Source organism: Pseudophryne corroboree, chromosome 3 (assembly GCF_028390025.1).
Source record: "Pseudophryne corroboree isolate aPseCor3 chromosome 3, aPseCor3.hap2, whole genome shotgun sequence".
Lineage (NCBI taxonomy): Eukaryota > Metazoa > Chordata > Amphibia > Anura > Myobatrachidae > Pseudophryne > Pseudophryne corroboree.
In genome coordinates this window covers 144,133,109-144,151,894 of record NC_086446.1, presented here as the reverse complement: position 1 = coordinate 144,151,894, position 18,786 = coordinate 144,133,109, and the positions used below count along the sequence as shown (strand labels likewise).

At 46.8% G+C, this 18,786-nt stretch overlaps 17 non-coding genes across 17 annotated transcripts; 10 read left to right on the top strand and 7 right to left on the bottom strand.

Annotated features, from left to right (window-relative positions):
* The first annotated feature begins 3,071 nt into the window (after positions 1 to 3,071).
* Positions 3,072 to 3,235, top strand: LOC134898855 (U1 spliceosomal RNA). Its single transcript, XR_010172544.1, has one exon. It is a non-coding gene; the product is annotated as a U1 spliceosomal RNA (small nuclear RNA).
* A 152-nt stretch (positions 3,236 to 3,387) lies between these two features.
* LOC134899418 (U1 spliceosomal RNA) lies at positions 3,388 to 3,550 on the top strand. Its single transcript, XR_010173095.1, has one exon. It is a non-coding gene; the product is annotated as a U1 spliceosomal RNA (small nuclear RNA).
* Positions 3,551 to 4,224: 674 nt separating this feature from the next.
* On the top strand, positions 4,225 to 4,388 carry LOC134899131 (U1 spliceosomal RNA). The gene has a single exon (XR_010172813.1). It is a non-coding gene; the product is annotated as a U1 spliceosomal RNA (small nuclear RNA).
* Positions 4,389 to 4,540: 152 nt separating this feature from the next.
* Positions 4,541 to 4,703, top strand: LOC134899269 (U1 spliceosomal RNA). The gene has a single exon (XR_010172949.1). It is a non-coding gene; the product is annotated as a U1 spliceosomal RNA (small nuclear RNA).
* A 675-nt stretch (positions 4,704 to 5,378) lies between these two features.
* Positions 5,379 to 5,542, top strand: LOC134899151 (U1 spliceosomal RNA). Its single transcript, XR_010172833.1, has one exon. It is a non-coding gene; the product is annotated as a U1 spliceosomal RNA (small nuclear RNA).
* A 152-nt stretch (positions 5,543 to 5,694) lies between these two features.
* Positions 5,695 to 5,857, top strand: LOC134899304 (U1 spliceosomal RNA). The gene has a single exon (XR_010172983.1). It is a non-coding gene; the product is annotated as a U1 spliceosomal RNA (small nuclear RNA).
* Positions 5,858 to 6,527: 670 nt separating this feature from the next.
* Positions 6,528 to 6,691, top strand: LOC134899145 (U1 spliceosomal RNA). The gene has a single exon (XR_010172827.1). It is a non-coding gene; the product is annotated as a U1 spliceosomal RNA (small nuclear RNA).
* A 152-nt stretch (positions 6,692 to 6,843) lies between these two features.
* Positions 6,844 to 7,006, top strand: LOC134899551 (U1 spliceosomal RNA). The gene has a single exon (XR_010173220.1). It is a non-coding gene; the product is annotated as a U1 spliceosomal RNA (small nuclear RNA).
* Positions 7,007 to 7,677: 671 nt separating this feature from the next.
* Positions 7,678 to 7,841, top strand: LOC134898987 (U1 spliceosomal RNA). The gene has a single exon (XR_010172675.1). It is a non-coding gene; the product is annotated as a U1 spliceosomal RNA (small nuclear RNA).
* A 152-nt stretch (positions 7,842 to 7,993) lies between these two features.
* On the top strand, positions 7,994 to 8,156 carry LOC134899613 (U1 spliceosomal RNA). Its single transcript, XR_010173266.1, has one exon. It is a non-coding gene; the product is annotated as a U1 spliceosomal RNA (small nuclear RNA).
* Positions 8,157 to 8,513: 357 nt separating this feature from the next.
* On the bottom strand, positions 8,514 to 8,677 carry LOC134898944 (U1 spliceosomal RNA). The gene has a single exon (XR_010172632.1). It is a non-coding gene; the product is annotated as a U1 spliceosomal RNA (small nuclear RNA).
* A 675-nt stretch (positions 8,678 to 9,352) lies between these two features.
* LOC134899338 (U1 spliceosomal RNA) lies at positions 9,353 to 9,515 on the bottom strand. The gene has a single exon (XR_010173017.1). It is a non-coding gene; the product is annotated as a U1 spliceosomal RNA (small nuclear RNA).
* Positions 9,516 to 9,667: 152 nt separating this feature from the next.
* LOC134899130 (U1 spliceosomal RNA) lies at positions 9,668 to 9,831 on the bottom strand. Its single transcript, XR_010172812.1, has one exon. It is a non-coding gene; the product is annotated as a U1 spliceosomal RNA (small nuclear RNA).
* A 675-nt stretch (positions 9,832 to 10,506) lies between these two features.
* LOC134899337 (U1 spliceosomal RNA) lies at positions 10,507 to 10,669 on the bottom strand. Its single transcript, XR_010173016.1, has one exon. It is a non-coding gene; the product is annotated as a U1 spliceosomal RNA (small nuclear RNA).
* A 152-nt stretch (positions 10,670 to 10,821) lies between these two features.
* On the bottom strand, positions 10,822 to 10,985 carry LOC134899128 (U1 spliceosomal RNA). The gene has a single exon (XR_010172811.1). It is a non-coding gene; the product is annotated as a U1 spliceosomal RNA (small nuclear RNA).
* A 674-nt stretch (positions 10,986 to 11,659) lies between these two features.
* LOC134899467 (U1 spliceosomal RNA) lies at positions 11,660 to 11,822 on the bottom strand. The gene has a single exon (XR_010173144.1). It is a non-coding gene; the product is annotated as a U1 spliceosomal RNA (small nuclear RNA).
* Positions 11,823 to 11,974: 152 nt separating this feature from the next.
* LOC134898854 (U1 spliceosomal RNA) lies at positions 11,975 to 12,138 on the bottom strand. Its single transcript, XR_010172543.1, has one exon. It is a non-coding gene; the product is annotated as a U1 spliceosomal RNA (small nuclear RNA).
* Between the last annotated feature and the right edge of the window lie 6,648 nt (positions 12,139 to 18,786).

The window sequence follows — 18,786 nt, the reverse complement described above, 5'->3', positions numbered from 1 at the left end:
ACATCCCAGCATGCCCTGCCTCAGTTTTAGCATACCTTAATAGCAAAACTGTGGCAGGGCATGCTGGGATGTGTAGTTTCACAGCAGCTGGAGGGCCACAGGATGAAGACCCATGTGCTAGAGCCAAGCCGCAGGTACATTGAATGCTAGCAAGCTGAATGTTTAAATCCTTTTTGTTCCGCAGCATTCCAATGCGGAAGATTCCATGGAACCAGAGATTATTCCATTGAGAAGGACATGCTGCCTGGATGACTGCACTGTGCAAATTAAGTCACGGAGCCAGTTGGCTTGTGGGTGGCTCTGGTGACTGGGTGGTTGGGTGGGTGGTGTGTCGGAGGTGGAGCACATGCAAATGAATGTGTATCATCCAGCTAGTGAGAGTGAAAACTCATGCAGGAGTGTGCCTGCTTGTCAGTGGGTTATGCACCTTGCCAGACGTCAAATCTACATGGAGCAGCTGGAGGGGACAAGAGCAGGTTTGCAAAATATAGATAGAAGAGCATATATGCTGGCGCATTCTCCATGATTGTGTCAGCTTATGTTTTGGTGCACTGCACTTTCCTCCACTAAGTTTTAGCTATTTTGGTTAAACAAAAGTGTAGTTGCTTCTCGCCCTTTTGGCTGTGATCTTGTATCGTGGTTGAAGAGTCTGCTGGAGGGATTGTTTTCTTCATTGGCGAGAGACTGAAGATATTCCAGGATGGAAGGCTTGGGAACACTATCCGTTTTTAAGTTGTGGAAGAGTTGAAAGACCGGATTGGACTACATTCTATAGTAAAGGATATCTTTGTATTTATTAATCCTCCTTTTATATGTGTCTGTCTTTCAATAAAGCTTCGGGCTTGTGATTCCCTCACCCTCTTACACTCCACACCCATAGCCTTATTAACTGTTGTATTATTGTATTGTTTAAATGTATAGTGCAGTTCATGATTTATAGTGTAGGCTGGCCTGTGCTGTAGTTCTTGAACTGTACTATACCGACAGCATTTGTATTGTGTTTTATCTGTGCTGCAACACAGTACTTATGTGTGTAATGTTTATGTATGTTTTTTTGCTTCTTTATGTCAATAAAGACTGCTTTTTCAATCCAATATCTGAAAACAATCAATGTTTATCTTTGATGGCAATAGAAGTGGTATGATATTTGCTGCTTTTGAAAGGCAATATCTGATATGTCCCCTATCTGGGAACCATATATTAAATGGCTTTTCAGAAAAGGGAGATGGTAGAAGAGCTTTCAGTACTTGTAGGACCGATGCACATTTCCTATTCTAGCCTCCAAAAACAGATTCAGTTGCATTTTCCAGCGTGTTTTGGATGCGCCTTTGCAAATGTCTTACATCGACAAACTTATTCAGTACTATTTTGCAAATAGGGTTACATTGTTGCAACATTGTGTTCCCTAATTGCTTGATTTTTTAAATGCAACAATTGATAAAGACACCTGATAACTGCTCTGTGGAGTCTTATTTTGTGTCTACTTTTTATCTACATTTAATTCTCTACCTCTAATCAAGGCATTTTTAAGTGCTGGGGGCTGCCAGGACGTGAGGCCTACCTAGACTTTAGATCTGAATTTGAATGTACTTGTGAACTAACTTAATTTCCTACTTCTAAATTCATTCCTAAATCCACTACTTACATGAATCCTGTAGTTGGGCATTTTGGGACTTCGATTGTGGGCATTGTTTTGTGTCCAGACCAGCAGCAGGTGGTGTGCATTTGCTGGAAAGGCATCGAAGACCTCCGATATGCTGCATCTCCTGATGTGTGTCTCCCTCAAGTGGCTGTCAGCAAATGCCTGCTAGACACCCCATTCCAAGCTGATTGTGACATCACGGTACATGCATCATAGAACAGGCATGCTAGAACATGGGTCTTCAACCTGCGACCCTCCAGCTGCTGTGGAACTACACATCCCAGCATGCCCTGCCTCAGTTTTAGCATACCTTAATAGCAAAACTGTGGCAGGGCATGCTGGGATGTGTAGTTTCACAGCAGCTGGAGGGCCACAGGATGAAGACCCATGTGCTAAAGCCAAGCCGCAGGTACATTGAATGCTAGCAAGCTGAATATTTAAATCCTTTTTATTCCGCAGCATTCCAATGTGGAAGATTCCATGGAACCAGAGATCCTTCCATTGAGAAGGACATGCTGCCTGGATGACTACACTGTGCAAATTAAATCACGGAGCCAGTTGGCTTGTGGGTGGCTCTGGTCACTGGGTGGTTGGGTGGGTGGTGTGTCGGAGGTGGAGCACATGCAAATGATTGTGTATCATCCAGCTAGTGAGAGAGAAAACTCATGCAGGAGTGTGCCTGCTTGTCAGTGGGTTATGCACCTTTCCAGACGTCAAATCTACATGGAGCAGCTGGAGAGGACAAGAGCAGGTTTGCAAAATATAGACAGAAGAGCTCTCCAGCCTAGTTTGCTGTCTGTTTCCACTTCTCTTTTCTTGAGCCGCTCCCTTCTATGCCCTTGCGCACTATCCTGACTTCTCCCATCTGCTTACTTTGTGCCTTCCAACGCACAATGCGAACTACAGGTAGTGCTGCAGGGCCCACACCCTTTTACTTGCCATACAGAGCATCTCTGGAGCTGTTACAGTGCCCAGCTTCTGCAAGAAATCAGCTTGAATGCTTCAGGGGCTGGGGCATAGCCAACATGAGCCCCACACCGAAGGAGGGTGGAGGTGTTTAATGCAAACTATAGGTCATCCAAGCGCCGCAAAAGGCCGCCATGCCCTGCACGCCCCTTTTCTCTTTTCATATGCAGACGAGGGTTGAAGCCAACTTTGACCCACTGCTTGGATGACATCACCATATGCAAATCCATCTGCTGCAGGCCTTCCCGCAGGAATGCTTGCACTAGTTGTTGCATTTGGTTTGTTGTTTGGGGGTGCTTCAGTATTAGGCAGCCTTCTGCCCTCCCATGTTCATCTGAAAATATGTGTTCTCCCTGCAGTTGTTGTCCCCAGATGAGAGTTCCCTTGTGCTGCCTCAGTTGAATCTTCTTTACTTGACAGAGATGTGCCTGAGCAGCGGCCCTCCCCAGCCCTATCCCAAATCATACTTATTTTGCATAGGAGATACCATGGTCATGAAGATTGTTCTCCCAGGGTGAGGTTCATTCATTGCATTCTGGGTATGCTGACCCCTGTGATTTCCCCAAATTTGGGAAACTTGACTGCATTATTTGTGGTAGTGGGGGACTGTGTTTGTGCTTTCCTCTGGTCAGCTCTGGTAAAAGTCAGATTTCTTTGTCTCAGATCTTCCTCTAGCCTTGTTCTTCTTTCGAGAGTTCCCTTGTGCTGCCTCAGTTGGATCTCCTTTACTTGACAGGGGGGTGCCCAAGCAGCGACCCTCCCCAGCTCTAGCCCAACTCCTACTTACCTGCCAGGTGAGATACTATGATCATGAAGGTGCTTCTCCCAGGGCAAGGGTCACTCATTGCACTCTGGGTGTGCTGCCCCTGTGATTTCCCCAAATGTGGGAAACTTGACTGCATAATTTGTGTTTCTACTGGTCGGCTTTCATATAATTCAGATCTCTTTGTCTCAGGTCTCTCTCCAGCCTAGTTTGCAGTCTGTTTCCACTTCTTCTTTTTTGAGCCCCTCCCTTCTATACCCTTGTGCACTATCCTGACTTCTCCTCCTGTCTGCTTACTTTGTGCCTTCCAATGCACAATGCAAACTACAGGTAGTGCTGCAGGGCCCACAAACTTTTACTTGCATTACAGAGCAGCTCTGGAGCTGTTACAGTGCCAAGCTGCTGCAAGAAATCAGCTTGAATGCTTCAGGGGCTGGGGCATTGCCAACATGAGCCCCACACCGAAGGAGGGTGGGGGTGTTTAATGCGAACTAAGGGTCATCCAAGCGCCGCAAAAGGCCGCCATTCCCTGCATACCCCTTTTCTCTTTTCATATGCAGATGAGGGTTCCAGCCAACTTTGGCCCACTGCTTGGATGACATCACTGTATGCAAATCCGGCTTCTGCAGACCTTCCCCCAGGAATGCTTGTACTAGTTGTTGCATTTGGTTTGTTGTTTGGGGGTGCTTCAGTATTAGGCAGCCTTCTGCCCTCCCATGTTCATCTGAAAATATGTGTTCTCCCTGCAGTTGTTGTTCCCAGATGAGAGTTCCCTTGTGCTGCCTCAGTTGAATCTCCTTTACTTGACAGAGATGTGCCTGAGCAGCGGCCCTCCCCAGCCCTATCCCAAATCATACTTATTTTGCATAGGAGATATCATGGTAATGAAGACTGTTATCCCAGGGTGAGGTTCATTCATTGCATTCTGGGTATGCTGACCCCTGTGATTTCCCCAAATGTGGGAAACTTGACTGCATTATTTGTGGTAGTGGGGGACTGTGTTTGTGCTTTCCTCTGGTCAGCTCTGGTAGAAGTCAGATTTCTTTGTCTCAGATCTTCCTCTAGCCTTGTTCTTCTTTCGAGAGTTCCCTTGTGCTGCCTCAGTTGGATCTCCTTTACTTGACAGGGGGGTGCCCAAGCAGCGACCCTCCCCAGCTCTAGCCCAACTCCTACTTACCTGCCAGGTGAGATACTATGATCATGAAGGTGCTTCTCCCAGGGCAAGGCTCACCCATTGCACTCTGGGTGTGCTGCCCCTGTGATTTCCCCAAATGTGGGAAACTTGACTGCATAATTTGTGTTTCCACTGGTCGGCTTTCATATAATTCAGATCTCTTTGTCTCAGGTCTCTCTCCAGCCTAGTTTGCAGTCTGTTTCCACTTCTTTTTTTTTTGAGCCCCTCCCTTCTATACCCTTGTGCACTATCCTGACTTCTCCTCCTGTCTGCTTACTTTGTGCCTTCCAATGCACAATGCAAACTACAGGTAGTGCTGCAGGGCCCACAAACTTTTACTTGCATTACAGAGCAGCTCTGGAGCTGTTACAGTGCCAAGCTGCTGCAAGAAATCAGCTTGAATGCTTCAGGGGCTGGGGCATTGCCAACATGAGCCCCACACCGAAGGAGGGTGGGGGTGTTTAATGCGAACTAAGGGTCATCTAAGCGCCGCAAAAGGCCGCCATTCCCTGCATACCCCTTTTCTCTTTTCATATGCAGATGAGGGTTCCAGCCAACTTTGGCCCACTGCTTGGATGACATCGCTGTATGCAAATCCGTCTTCTGCAGACCTTCCCCCAGGAATGCTTGTACTAGTTGTTGCATTTGGTTTGTTGTTTGGGGGTGCTTCAGTATTAGGCAGCCTTCTGCCCTCCCATGTTCATCTGAAAATATGTGTTCTCCCTGCAGTTGTTGTCCCCAGATGAGAGTTCCCTTGTGCTGCCTCAGTTGAATCTCCTTTACTTGACAGAGATGTGCCTGAGCAGCGGCCCTCCCCAGCCCTATCCCAAATCATACTTATTTTGCATAGGAGATATCATGGTAATGAAGATTGTTATCCCAGGGTGAGGTTCATTCATTGCATTCTGGGTATGCTGACCCCTGTGATTTCCCCAAATGTGGGAAACTTGACTTCATTATTTGTGGTAGTGGGGGACTGTGTTTGTGCTTTCCTCTGGTCAGCTCTGGTAAAAGTCAGATTTCTTTGTCTCAGATCTTCCTCTAGCCTTGTTCTTCTTTCGAGAGTACCCTTGTGCTGACTCAGTTGGATCTCCTTCACTTGACAGGGAAGTGCCCGAGCAGCGACCCTACCCAGCTCTAGCCCAACTCCTACTTACCTGCCAGGTGAGATACTATGATCATGAAGGTGCTTCTCCCAGGGCAAGGCTCACCCATTGCACTCTGGGTGTGCTGCTCTTGCGATTTCCCCAAATGTGGGAAACTTGACTGCATAATTTGTGTTTCCCCTGGTCGGCTCTCGTATAATTCAGATCTCTTTGTCTCAGGTCTCTCTCCAGCCTAGTTTGCTGTCTGTTTCCACTTCTCTTTTCTTGAGCCGCTCCCTTCTATGCCCTTGCGCACTATTATGACCTCTCCTGTCTGCTTACTTTGTGCCTTCCAACGTCAATGCAAACTACAGGTAGTGCTGCAGGGCCCACACCCTTTTACATGCTTTACAGAGCAGCTCTGGAGCTGTTACAGTGCCCAGCTGCTGCAAGAAATCAGCTTGAATGCTTCAGGGGCTGGGGCATAGCCAACATGAGCACCACACCGAAGGAGGGTGGAGGTGTTTAATGTGAATTAGGGGTCATCCAAGCGCCGCAAAAGGCCGCCATGCCCTGCACATCCCTTTTTTCTTTTCATATGCAGACGAGGGTTGAAGCCAACTTTGACCCACTGCTTGGATGACATCACCATATGCAAATCCATCTGCTGCAGGCCTTCCCCCAGGAATGCTTGCACTAGTTGTTGCATTTGGTTTGTTGTTTGGGGGTGCTTCAGTATTAGGCAGCCTTCTGCCCTCCCATGTTCATCTGAAAATATGTGTTCTCCCTGCAGTTGTTGTCCCCAGATGAGAGTTCCCTTGTGCTGCCTCAGTTGAATCTCCTTTACTTGACAGAGATGTGCCTGAGCAGCGGCCCTCCCCAGCTCTATCCCAAATCATACTTATTTTGCATAGGAGATACCATGGTCATGAAGATTGTTCTCCCAGATTGAGGTTCATTCTTTGCATTCTGGGTATGCTGACCCCTGTGATTTCCCCAAATGTGGGAAACTTGACTGCATTATTTGTGGTAGTGGGGGACTGTGTTTGTGCTTTCCTCTGGTCAGCTCTGGTAAAAGTCAGATTTCTTTGTCTCAGATCTTCCTCTAGCCTTGTTCTTCTTTCGAGAGTTCCCTTGTGCTGCCTCAGTTGGATCTCCTTCACTTGACAGGGGGGTGCCCGAGCAGCGACCCTCCCCAGCTCTAGCCCAACTCCTACTTACTTGCCAGGTGAGATACTATGATCATGTAGGTGCTTCTCCCAGGGCAAGGCTCACCCATCGCACTCTGGGTGTGCTGCCCCTGTGATTTCCCCAAATGTGGGAAACTTGACTGCATAATTTGTGTTTCCCCTGGTCGGCTCTCGTATAATTCAGATGTCTTTGTCTCAGGTCTCTCTCCAGCCTAGTTTGCTGTCTGTTTCCACTTCTCTTTTCTTGAGCCGCTCCCTTCTATGCCCTTGCGCACTATCCTGACTTCTCCCGTCTGCTTACTTTGTGCCTTCCAACGCACAATGCGAACTACAGGTAGTGCTGCATGGCCCACACCCTTTTACTTGCCTTACAGAGCAGCTCTGGAGCTGTTACAGTGCCCAGCTGCTGCAAGAAATCAGCTTGAATGCTTCAGGGGCTGGGGCATAGCCAACATGAGCCCCACACCGAAGGAGGGTGGAGGTGTTTAATGCTTACTAGGGGTCATCCAAGCGCCGCAAAAGGCCGCCATGCCCTGCACGCCCCTCTTCTCTATTCATATGCAGATGAGGGTTGAAGCCAACTTTGACCCACTGCTTGGATGACATCACCATATGCAAATCCATCTGCTGCAGGCCTTCCCCCAGGAATGCTTGCACTAGTTGTTGCATTTGGTTTGTTGTTTGGGGGTGCTTCAGTATTAGGCAGCCTTCTGCCCTCCCATGTTCATCTGAAAATATGTGTTCTCCCTGCAGTTGTTGTCCCCAGATGAGAGTTCCCTTGTGCTGCCTCAGTTGAATCTCCTTTACTTGACAGAGATGTGCCTGAGCAGCGGCCCTCCCCAGCTCTATCCCAAATCATACTTATTTTGCATAGGAGATACCATGGTCATGAAGATTGTTTTCCCAGGGTGAGGTTCATTCATTGCATTCTGGGTATGCTGACCCCTGTGATTTCCCCAAATGTGGGAAACTGGACTGCATTATTTGTGGTAGTGAGGGACTGTGTTTGTGCTTTCCTCTGGTCAGCTCTGGTAAAAGTCAGATTTCTTTGTCTCAGATCTTCCTCTAGCCTTGTTCTTCTTTCGAGAGTTCCCTTGTGCTGCCTCAGTTGGATCTCCTTCACTTGACAGGGGGGTGCCCGAGCAGCGACCCTCCCCAGCTCTAGCCCAGCTCCTACTTACCTGCCAGGTGAGATACTATGATCATGAAGGTGCTTCTCCCAGGGCAAGGCTCACCCATTGCACTCTGGGTGTGCTGCTCCTGCGGTTTCCCCAAATGTTGGACACATGACTGCATAATTTGTGTTTCACCTGGTCGGCTCTCGTATAATTCAGATCTCTTTGTCTCAGGTCTCTCTCCAGCCTAATTTGCAGTCTGTTTCCACTTCTCTTTTCTTGAGTTGCTCCCTTCTATGCCCTTGCGCACTATCCTGACTTCTCCTGTCTGCTTACTTTGTGCCTTCCAACGCACAATGCAAACTACAGGTAGTGCTGCAGGGCCCACACCCTTTTACTTGCCTTACAGAGCAGCTTTGGAGCTGTTACAGTGCCCAGCTGCTGCAAGAAATCAGCTTGAATGCTTCAGGGGCTGGGGCATAGCCATCATGAGCCCCACACCGAGGGAGCAACTCGAAAGAAGAACAAGGCTAGAGGAAGATCTGAGACAAAGAAATCTGACTTTTACCAGAGCTGACCAGAGGAAAGCACAAACACAGTCCCTCACTACCACAAATAATGCAGTCCAGTTTCCCACATTTGGGGAAATCACAGGGGTCAGCATACCCAGAATGCAATGAATGAACCTCACCCTGGGAGAACAATCTTCATGACCATGGTATCTCCTATGCAAAATAAGTATGATTTGGGGATAGAGCTGGGGAGGGCCGCTGCTCAGGCACATCTCTGTCAAGTAAAGGAGATTCAACTGAGGCAGCACAAGGGAACTCTCATCTGGGGACAACAACTGCAGGGAGAACACATATTTTCAGATGAACATGGGAGGGCAGAAGGCTGCCTAATACTGAAGCACCCCCAAACAACAAACCAAATGCAACAACTAGTGCAAGCATTCCTGGGGGAAGGCCTGCAGCAGATGGATTTGCATATGGTGATGTCATCCAAGCAGTGGGTCAAAGTTGGCTTCAACCCTCGTCTGCATATGAAAAGAAAAAAGGGATGTGCAGGGCATGGCGGCCTTTTGCGGCGCTTGGATGACCCCTAATTCACATTAAACACCTCCACCCTCCTTCGGTGTGGGGCTCATGTTGGCTATGCCCCAGCCCCTGAAGCATTCAAGCTGATTTCTTGCAGCAGCTGGGCACTGTAACAGCTCCAGAGCTGCTCTGTAAAGCATGTAAAAGGGTGTGGGCCCTGCAGCACTACCTGTAGTTTGCATTGTGCATTGGAAGGCACAAAGTAAGCAGACAGGAGGAGAAGTCAGGATAGTGCACAAGGGTATAGAAGGGAGGGGCTCAAAAAAAAAGAAGTGGAAACAGACTGCAAACTAGGCTGGAGAGAGACCTGAGACAAAGAGATCTGAATTATATGAAAGCCGACCAGTGGAAACACAAATTATGCAGTCAAGTTTCCCACATTTGGGGAAATCGCAAGAGCAGCACACCCAGAGTGCAATGGGTGAGCCTTGCCCTGGGAGAAGCACCTTCATGATCATAGTATCTCACCTGGCAGGTAAGTAGGAGTTGGGCTAGAGCTGGGTAGGGTCGCTGCTCGGGCACTTCCCTGTCAAGTGAAGGAGATCCAACTGAGTCAGCACAAGGGAACTCTCGAAAGAAGAACAAGGCTAGAGGAAGATCTGAGACAAAGAAATCTGACTTTTACCAGAGCTGACCAGAGGAAAGCACAAACACAGTCCCCCACTACCACAAATAATGCAGTCAAGTTTCCCACATTTGGGGAAATCACAGGGGTCAGCATACCCAGAATGCAATGAATGAACCTCACCCTGGGATAACAGTCTTCATTACCATGATATCTCCTATGCAAAATAAGTATGATTTGGGATAGGGCTGGGGAGGGCCGCTGCTCAGGCACATCTCTGTCAAGTAAAGGAGATTCAACTGAGGCAGCACAAGGGAACTCTCATCTGGGGACAACAACTGCAGGGAGAACACATATTTTCAGATGAACATGGGAGGGCAGAAGGCTGCCTAATACTGAAGCACCCCCAAACAACAAACCAAATGCAACAACTAGTACAAGCATTCCTGGGGGAAGGTCTGCAGAAGCCGGATTTGCATACAGTGATGTCATCCAAGCAGTGGGCCAAAGTTGGCTGGAACCCTCATCTGCATATGAAAAGAGCAAAAGGGGTATGCAGGGAATGGCGGCCTTTTGCGGCGCTTGGATGACCCTTAGTTCGCATTAAACACCCCCACCCTCCTTCGGTGTGGGGCTCATGTTGGCAATGCCCCAGCCCCTGAAGCATTCAAGCTGATTTCTTGCAGCAGCTTGGCACTGTAACAGCTCCAGAGCTGCTCTGTAATGCAAGTAAAAGTTTGTGGGCCCTGCAGCACTACCTGTAGTTTGCATTGTGCATTGGAAGGCACAAAGTAAGCAGACAGGAGGAGAAGTCAGGATAGTGCACAAGGGTATAGAAGGGAGGGGCTCAAAAAAAAAGAAGTGGAAACAGACTGCAAACTAGGCTGGAGAGAGACCTGAGACAAAGAGATCTGAATTATATGAAAGCCGACCAGTGGAAACACAAATTATGCAGTCAAGTTTCCCACATTTGGGGAAATCGCAAGAGCAGCACACCCAGAGTGCAATGGGTGAGCCTTGCCCTGGGAGAAGCACCTTCATGATCATAGTATCTCACCTGGCAGGTAAGTAGGAGTTGGGCTAGAGCTGGGTAGGGTCGCTGCTCGGGCACTTCCCTGTCAAGTGAAGGAGATCCAACTGAGTCAGCACAAGGGAACTCTCGAAAGAAGAACAAGGCTAGAGGAAGATCTGAGACAAAGAAATCTGACTTCTACCAGAGCTGACCAGAGGAAAGCACAAACACAGTCCCCCACTACCACAAATAATGCAGTCAAGTTTCCCACATTTGGGGAAATCACAGGGGTCAGCATACCCAGAATGCAATGAATGAACCTCACCCTGGGATAACAGTCTTCATTACCATGATATCTCCTATGCAAAATAAGTATGATTTGGGATAGGGCTGGGGAGGGCCGCTGCTCAGGCACATCTCTGTCAAGTAAAGGAGATTCAACTGAGGCAGCACAAGGGAACTCTCATCTGGGAACAACAACTGCAGGGAGAACACATATTTTCAGATGAACATGGGAGGGCAGAAGGCTGCCTAATACTGAAGCACCCCCAAACAACAAACCAAATGCAACAACTAGTACAAGCATTCCTGGGGGAAGGTCTGCAGAAGCCGGATTTGCATACAGTGATGTCATCCAAGCAGTGGGCCAAAGTTGGCTGGAACCCTCATCTGCATATGAAAAGAGAAAAGGGGTATGCAGGGAATGGCGGCCTTTTGCGGCGCTTGGATGACCCTTAGTTCGCATTAAACACCCCCACCCTCCTTCGGTGTGGGGCTCATGTTGGCAATGCCCCAGCCCCTGAAGCATTCAAGCTGATTTCTTGCAGCAGCTTGGCACTGTAACAGCTCCAGAGCTGCTCTGTAATGCAAGTAAAAGTTTGTGGGCCCTGCAGCACTACCTGTAGTTTGCATTGTGCATTGGAAGGCACAAAGTAAGCAGACAGGAGGAGAAGTCAGGATAGTGCACAAGGGTATAGAAGGGAGGGGCTCAAAAAAGAAGAAGTGGAAACAGACTGCAAACTAGGCTGGAGAGAGACCTGAGACAAAGAGATCTGAATTATATGAAAGCCGACCAGTAGAAACACAAATTATGCAGTCAAGTTTCCCACATTTGGGGAAATCACAGGGGCAGCACACCCAGAGTGCAATGAGTGACCCTTGCCCTGGGAGAAGCACCTTCATGATCATAGTATCTCACCTGGCAGGTAAATAGGAGTTGGGCTAGAGCTGGGGAGGGTCGCTGCTTGGGCACCCCCCTGTCAAGTAAAGGAGATCCAACTGAGGCAGCACAAGGGAACTCTCGAAAGAAGAACAAGGCTAGAGGAAGATCTGAGACAAAGAAATCTGACTTTTACCAGAGCTGACCAGAGGAAAGCACAAACACAGTCCCCCACTACCACAAATAATGCAGTCAAGTTTCCCAAATTTGGGGAAATCACAGGGGTCAGCATACCCAGAATGCAATGAATGAACCTCACCCTGGGAGAACAATCTTCATGACCATGGTATCTCCTATGCAAAATAAGTATGATTTGGGATAGGGCTGGGGAGGGCCGCTGCTCAGGCACATCTCTGTCAAGTAAAGAAGATTCAACTGAGGCAGCACAAGGGAACTCTCATCTGGGGACAACAACTGCAGGGAGAACACATATTTTCAGATGAACATGGGAGGGCAGAAGGCTGCCTAATACTGAAGCACCCCCAAACAACAAACCAAATGCAACAACTAGTGCAAGCATTCCTGCGGGAAGGCCTGCAGCAGATGGATTTGCATATGGTGATGTCATCCAAGCAGTGGGTCAAAGTTGGCTTCAACCCTCGTCTGCATATGAAAAGAGAAAAGGGGCGTGCAGGGCATGGCGGCCTTTTGCGGCGCTTGGATGACCTATAGTTTGCATTAAACACCTCCACCCTCCTTCGGTGTGGGGCTCATGTTGGCTATGCCCCAGCCCCTGAAGCATTCAAGCTGATTTCTTGCAGAAGCTGGGCACTGTAACAGCTCCAGAGATGCTCTGTATGGCAAGTAAAAGGGTGTGGGCCCTGCAGCACTACCTGTAGTTCGCATTGTGCGTTGGAAGGCACAAAGTAAGCAGATGGGAGAAGTCAGGATAGTGCGCAAGGGCATAGAAGGGAGCGGCTCAAGAAAAGAGAAGTGGAAACAGACAGCAAACTAGGCTGGAGAGCTCTTCTGTCTATATTTTGCAAACCTGCTCTTGTCCTCTCCAGCTGCTCCATGTAGATTTGACGTCTGGAAAGGTGCATAACCCACTGACAAGCAGGCACACTCCTGCATGAGTTTTCTCTCTCACTAGCTGGATGATACACAATCATTTGCATGTGCTCCACCTCCGACACACCACCCACCCAACCACCCAGTGACCAGAGCCACCCACAAGCCAACTGGCTCCGTGATTTAATTTGCACAGTGTAGTCATCCAGGCAGCATGTCCTTCTCAATGGAAGGATCTCTGGTTCCATGGAATCTTCCACATTGGAATGCTGCGGAATAAAAAGGATTTAAATATTCAGCTTGCTAGCATTCAATGTACCTGCGGCTTGGCTTTAGCACATGGGTCTTCATCCTGTGGCCCTCCAGCTGCTGTGAAACTACACATCCCAGCATGCCCTGCCACAGTTTTGCTATTAAGGTATGCTAAAACTGAGGCAGGGCATGCTGGGATGTGTAGTTCCACAGCAGCTGGAGGGTCGCAGGTTGAAGACCCATGTTCTAGCATGCCTGTTCTATGATGCATGTACCGTGATGTCACAATCAGCTTGGAATGGGGTGTCTAGCAGGCATTTGCTGACAGCCACTTGAGGGAGACACACATCAGGAGATGCAGCATATCGGAGGTCTTCGATGCCTTTCCAGCAAATGCACACCACCTGCTGCTGGTCTGGACACAAAACAATGCCCACAATCGAAGTCCCAAAATGCCCAACTACAGGATTCATGTAAGTAGTGAATTTAGGAATGAATTTAGAAGTAGGAAATTAAGTTAGTTCACAAGTACATTCAAATTCAGATCTAAAGTCTAGGTAGGCCTCACGTCCTGGCAGCCCCCAGCACTTAAAAATGCCTTGATTAGAGGTAGAGAATTAAATGTAGATAAAAAGTAGACACAAAATAAGACTCCACAGAGCAGTTATCAGGTGTCTTTATCAATTGTTGCATTTAAAAAATCAAGCAATTAGGGAACACAATGTTGCAACAATGTAACCCTATTTGCAAAATAGTACTAAATAAGTTTGTCGATGTAAGACATTTGCAAAGGCGCATCCAAAACACGCTGGAAAATGCAACTGAATCTGTTTTTGGAGGCTAGAATAGGAAATGTGCATCGGTCCTACAAGTACTGAAAGCTCTTCTACCATCTCCCTTTTCTGAAAAGCCATTTAATATATGGTTCCCAGATAGGGGACATATCAGATATTGCCTTTCAAAAGCAGCAAATATCATACCACTTCTATTGCCATCAAAGATAAACATTGATTGTTTTCAGATATTGGATTGAAAAAGCAGTCTTTATTGACATAAAGAAGCAAAAAAACATACATAAACATTACACACATAAGTACTGTGTTGCAGCACAGCCAAAACACAATACAAATGCTGTCGGTATAGTACAGTTCAAGAACTACAGCACAGGCCAGCCTACACTATAAATCATGAACTGCACTATACATTTAAACTATACAATAATACAACAGTTAATAAGGCTATGTGTGTGGAGTGTAAGAGGGTGAGGGAATCACAAGACCGAAGCTTTATTGTAACACAGACACATATAAGGGGAGGGGCAATAAATAGAAAGGTATCCTTTACTATAGAATGTAGTCTAATCCGACCTCTGTGCTCTTCCACAACTGAAAAACGGATAGTGTTCCCAAGCCTTCCATCCTGGAATATCTGTGGTCTTTCGCCAATGAAGAAAACAATCCCTCCCTCCAGCAGACCCTTCAACCACGATACAAGATCACAGCCAAAAGGCCGAGATGCAACTACACTTGAGCTTAACAAAAATGGCTAAAACTTAGTGGAGGAAAGTGCAGTGCACCAAAACATAAGCTGACACAATCATGGAGAATGTGCCAGCATATATGCTCTTCTATCTATATTTTGCAAACCTGCTCTTGTCCCCTCCAGCTGCTCTATGTAGATTTGACGTCTGGCAAGGTGCATAACCCACTGACAAGCAGGCACACTCCTGCATGTGTTTTCGCTCTCACTAGCTGGATGATACACAATCATTTGCATGTGCTCCACCTCCGACACACCACCCACCCAACCACCCAGTCACCAGAGCCACCCACAAACCAACTGGCTCCGTGATTTAATTTGCACAGTGTAGTCATCCAGGCAGCATGTCCTTCTCAATGGAAGGATCTCTGGTTCCATGGAATCTTCCACATTGGAATGCTGCGGAACAAAAAGGATTTAAATATTCAGCTTGCTAGCATTCAATGTACCTGCGGCTTGGCTCTAGCACATGGGTCTTCATCCTGTGGCCCTCCAGCTGCTGTGAAACTACACATCCCAGCATGCCCTGCCACAGTTTTGCTATTAAGGTATGCTAAAACTGAGGCAGGGCATGCTGGGATGTGTAGTTCCACAGCAGCTGGAGGGTCGCAGGTTGAAGACCCATGTTCTAGCATGCCTGTTCTATGATGCATGTACCGTGATGTCACAATCAGCTTGGAATGGGGTGTCTAGCAGGCATTTGCTGACAGCCACTTGAGGGAGACACACATCAGGAGATGCAGCATATCGGAGGTCTTCGATGCCTTTCCAGCAAATGCACACCACCTGCTGCTGGTCTGGACACAAAACAATGCCCACAATCGAAGTCCCAAAATGCCCAACTACAGGATTCATGTAAGTAGTGAATTTAGGAATGAATTTAGAAGTAGGAAATTAAGTTAGTTCACAAGTACATTCAAATTCAGATCTAAAGTCTAGGTAGGCCTCACGTCCTGGCAGCCCCCAGCACTTAAAAATGCCTTGATTAGAGGTAGAGAATTAAATGTAGATAAAAAGTAGACACAAAATAAGACTCCACAGAGCAGTTATCAGGTGTCTTTATCAATTGTTGCATTTAAAAAATCAAGCAATTAGGGAACACAATGTTGCAACAATGTAACCCTATTTGCAAAATAGTACTAAATAAGTTTGTCGATGTAAGACATTTGCAAAGGCGCATCCAAAACACGCTGGAAAATGCAACTGAATCTGTTTTTGGAGGCTAGAATAGGAAATGTGCATCGGTCCTACAAGTACTGAAAGCTCTTCTACCATCTCCCTTTTCTGAAAAGCCATTTAATATATGGTTCCCAGATAGGGGACATATCAGATATTGCCTTTCAAAAGCAGCAAATATCATACCACTTCTATTGCCATCAAAGATAAACATTGATTGTTTTCAGATATTGGATTGAAAAAGCAGTCTTTATTGACATAAAGAAGCAAAAAAACATACATAAACATTACACACATAAGTACTGTGTTGCAGCACAGCCAAAACACAATACAAATGCTGTCGGTATAGTACAGTTCAAGAACTACAGCACAGGCCAGCCTACACTATAAATCATGAACTGCACTATACATTTAAACTATACAATAATACAACAGTTAATAAGGCTATGTGTGTGGAGTGTAAGAGGGTGAGGGAATCACAAGACCGAAGCTTTATTGTAACACAGACACATATAAGGGGAGGGGCAATAAATAGAAAGGTATCCTTTACTATAGAATGTAGTCTAATCCGACCTCTGTGCTCTTCCACAACTGAAAAACGGATAGTGTTCCCAAGCCTTCCATCCTGGAATATCTGTGGTCTTTCGCCAATGAAGAAAACAATCCCTCCCTCCAGCAGACCCTTCAACCACGATACAAGATCACAGCCAAAAGGCCGAGATGCAACTACACTTGAGCTTAACAAAAATGGCTAAAACTTAGTGGAGGAAAGTGCAGTGCACCAAAACATAAGCTGACACAATCATGGAGAATGTGCCAGCATATATGCTCTTCTATCTATATTTTGCAAACCTGCTCTTGTCCCCTCCAGCTGCTCTATGTAGATTTGACGTCTGGCAAGGTGCATAACCCACTGACAAGCAGGCACACTCCTGCATGTGTTTTCGCTCTCACTAGCTGGATGATACACAATCATTTGCATGTGCTCCACCTCCGACACACCACCCACCCAACCACCCAGTCACCAGAGCCACCCACAAACCAACTGGCTCCGTGATTTAATTTGCACAGTGTAGTCATCCAGGCAGCATGTCCTTCTCAATGGAAGGATCTCTGGTTCCATGGAATCTTCCACATTGGAATGCTGCGGAACAAAAAGGATTTAAATATTCAGCTTGCTAGCATTCAATGTACCTGCGGCTTGGCTCTAGCACATGGGTCTTCATCCTGTGGCCCTCCAGCTGCTGTGAAACTACACATCCCAGCATGCCCTGCCACAGTTTTGCTATTAAGGTATGCTAAAACTGAGGCAGGGCATGCTGGGATGTGTAGTTCCACAGCAGCTGGAGGGTCGCAGGTTGAAGACCCATGTTCTAGCATGCCTGTTCTATGATGCATGTACCGTGATGTCACAATCAGCTTGGAATGGGGTGTCTAGCAGGCATTTGCTGACAGCCACTTGAGGGAGACACACATCAGGAGATGCAGCATATCGGAGGTCTTCGATGCCTTTCCAGCAAATGCACACCACCTGCTGCTGGTCTGGACACAAAACATTGCCCACAATCGAAGTCCCAAAATGCCCAACTACAGGATTCATGTAAGTAGTGAATTTAGGAATGAATTTAGAAGTAGGAAATTAAGTTAGTTCACAAGTACATTCAAATTCAGATCTAAAGTCTAGGTAGGCCTCACGTCCAGGCAGCCCCCGGCATTTAAAAATGCCTTGATTAGAGGTAGAGAATTAAATGTAGATAAGAAGTAGACACAAAATAAGACTCCACAGAGCAGTTATCAGGTGTCTTTATCAATTGTTGCATTTAAAAAATCAAGCAATTAGGGAACACAATGTTGCAACAATGTAACCCTATTTGCAAAATAGTACTAAATAAGTTTGTCGATGTAAGACATTTGCAAAGGCGCATCCAAAACACGCTGGAAAATGCAACTGAATCTGTTTTTGGAGGCTAGAATAGGAAATGAGCATCGGTCCTACAAGTACTGAAAGCTCTTCTCCCATCTCCCTTTTCTGAAAAGCCATTTAATATATGGTTCCCAGATAGGGGACATATCAGATATTGCCATTCAAAAGCATCAAATATCATACCACTTCTATTGCCATCAAAGATAAACATTGATTGTTTTCAGATATTGGATTGAAAAAGCAGTCTTTATTGACATAAAGAAGCAAAAAAACATACATAAACATTACGCACATAAGTACTGTGTTGCAGCACAGCCAAAACACAATACAAATGCTGTCGGTATAGTACAGTTCAAGAACTACAGCACAGGCCAGCCTACACTATAAATCATGAACTGCACTATACATTTAAACAATACAATAATACAACAGTTAATAAGGCTATGGGTGTGGAGTGTAAGAGGGTGAAGGAATCACAAGCCCGAAGCTTTATTGAAAGACAGACACATATAAAGAGAGGATTAATAAATACAAAGATATCCTTTACTATAGAATGTAGTCCAATCCGGTCTTTCAACTCTTCCACAACTGAAAAACGGATAGTGTTCCCAAGCCTTCCATCCTGGAATATCTTCAGTCTCTCGCCAATGAAGAAAACAATCCCTCCAGCAGACTCTTCAACCACGATACAAGATCACAGCCAAAAGGGCGAGAAGCAACTACACTTGCGTTTAACCAAAATGGCTAAAACTTAGTGAAGGAAAGTGCAGTGCACCAAAACATAAGCTGACACAATCATGGAGAATGCGCCAGCATATATGCTCTTCTATCTATATTTTGCAAACCTGCTCTTGTCCCCTCCAGCTGCTCCATGTAGATTTGACGCCTGGCAAGGTGCATAACCCACTGACAAGCAGGCACACTCCTGCATGAGTTTTCACTCTCACTAGCTGGATGATACACATTCATTTGCATGTGCTCCACCTCCGACACACCGCCCACCCAACCACCCAGTCACCAGAGCCACCCACAAGCCAACTGGCTCCGTGATTTAAT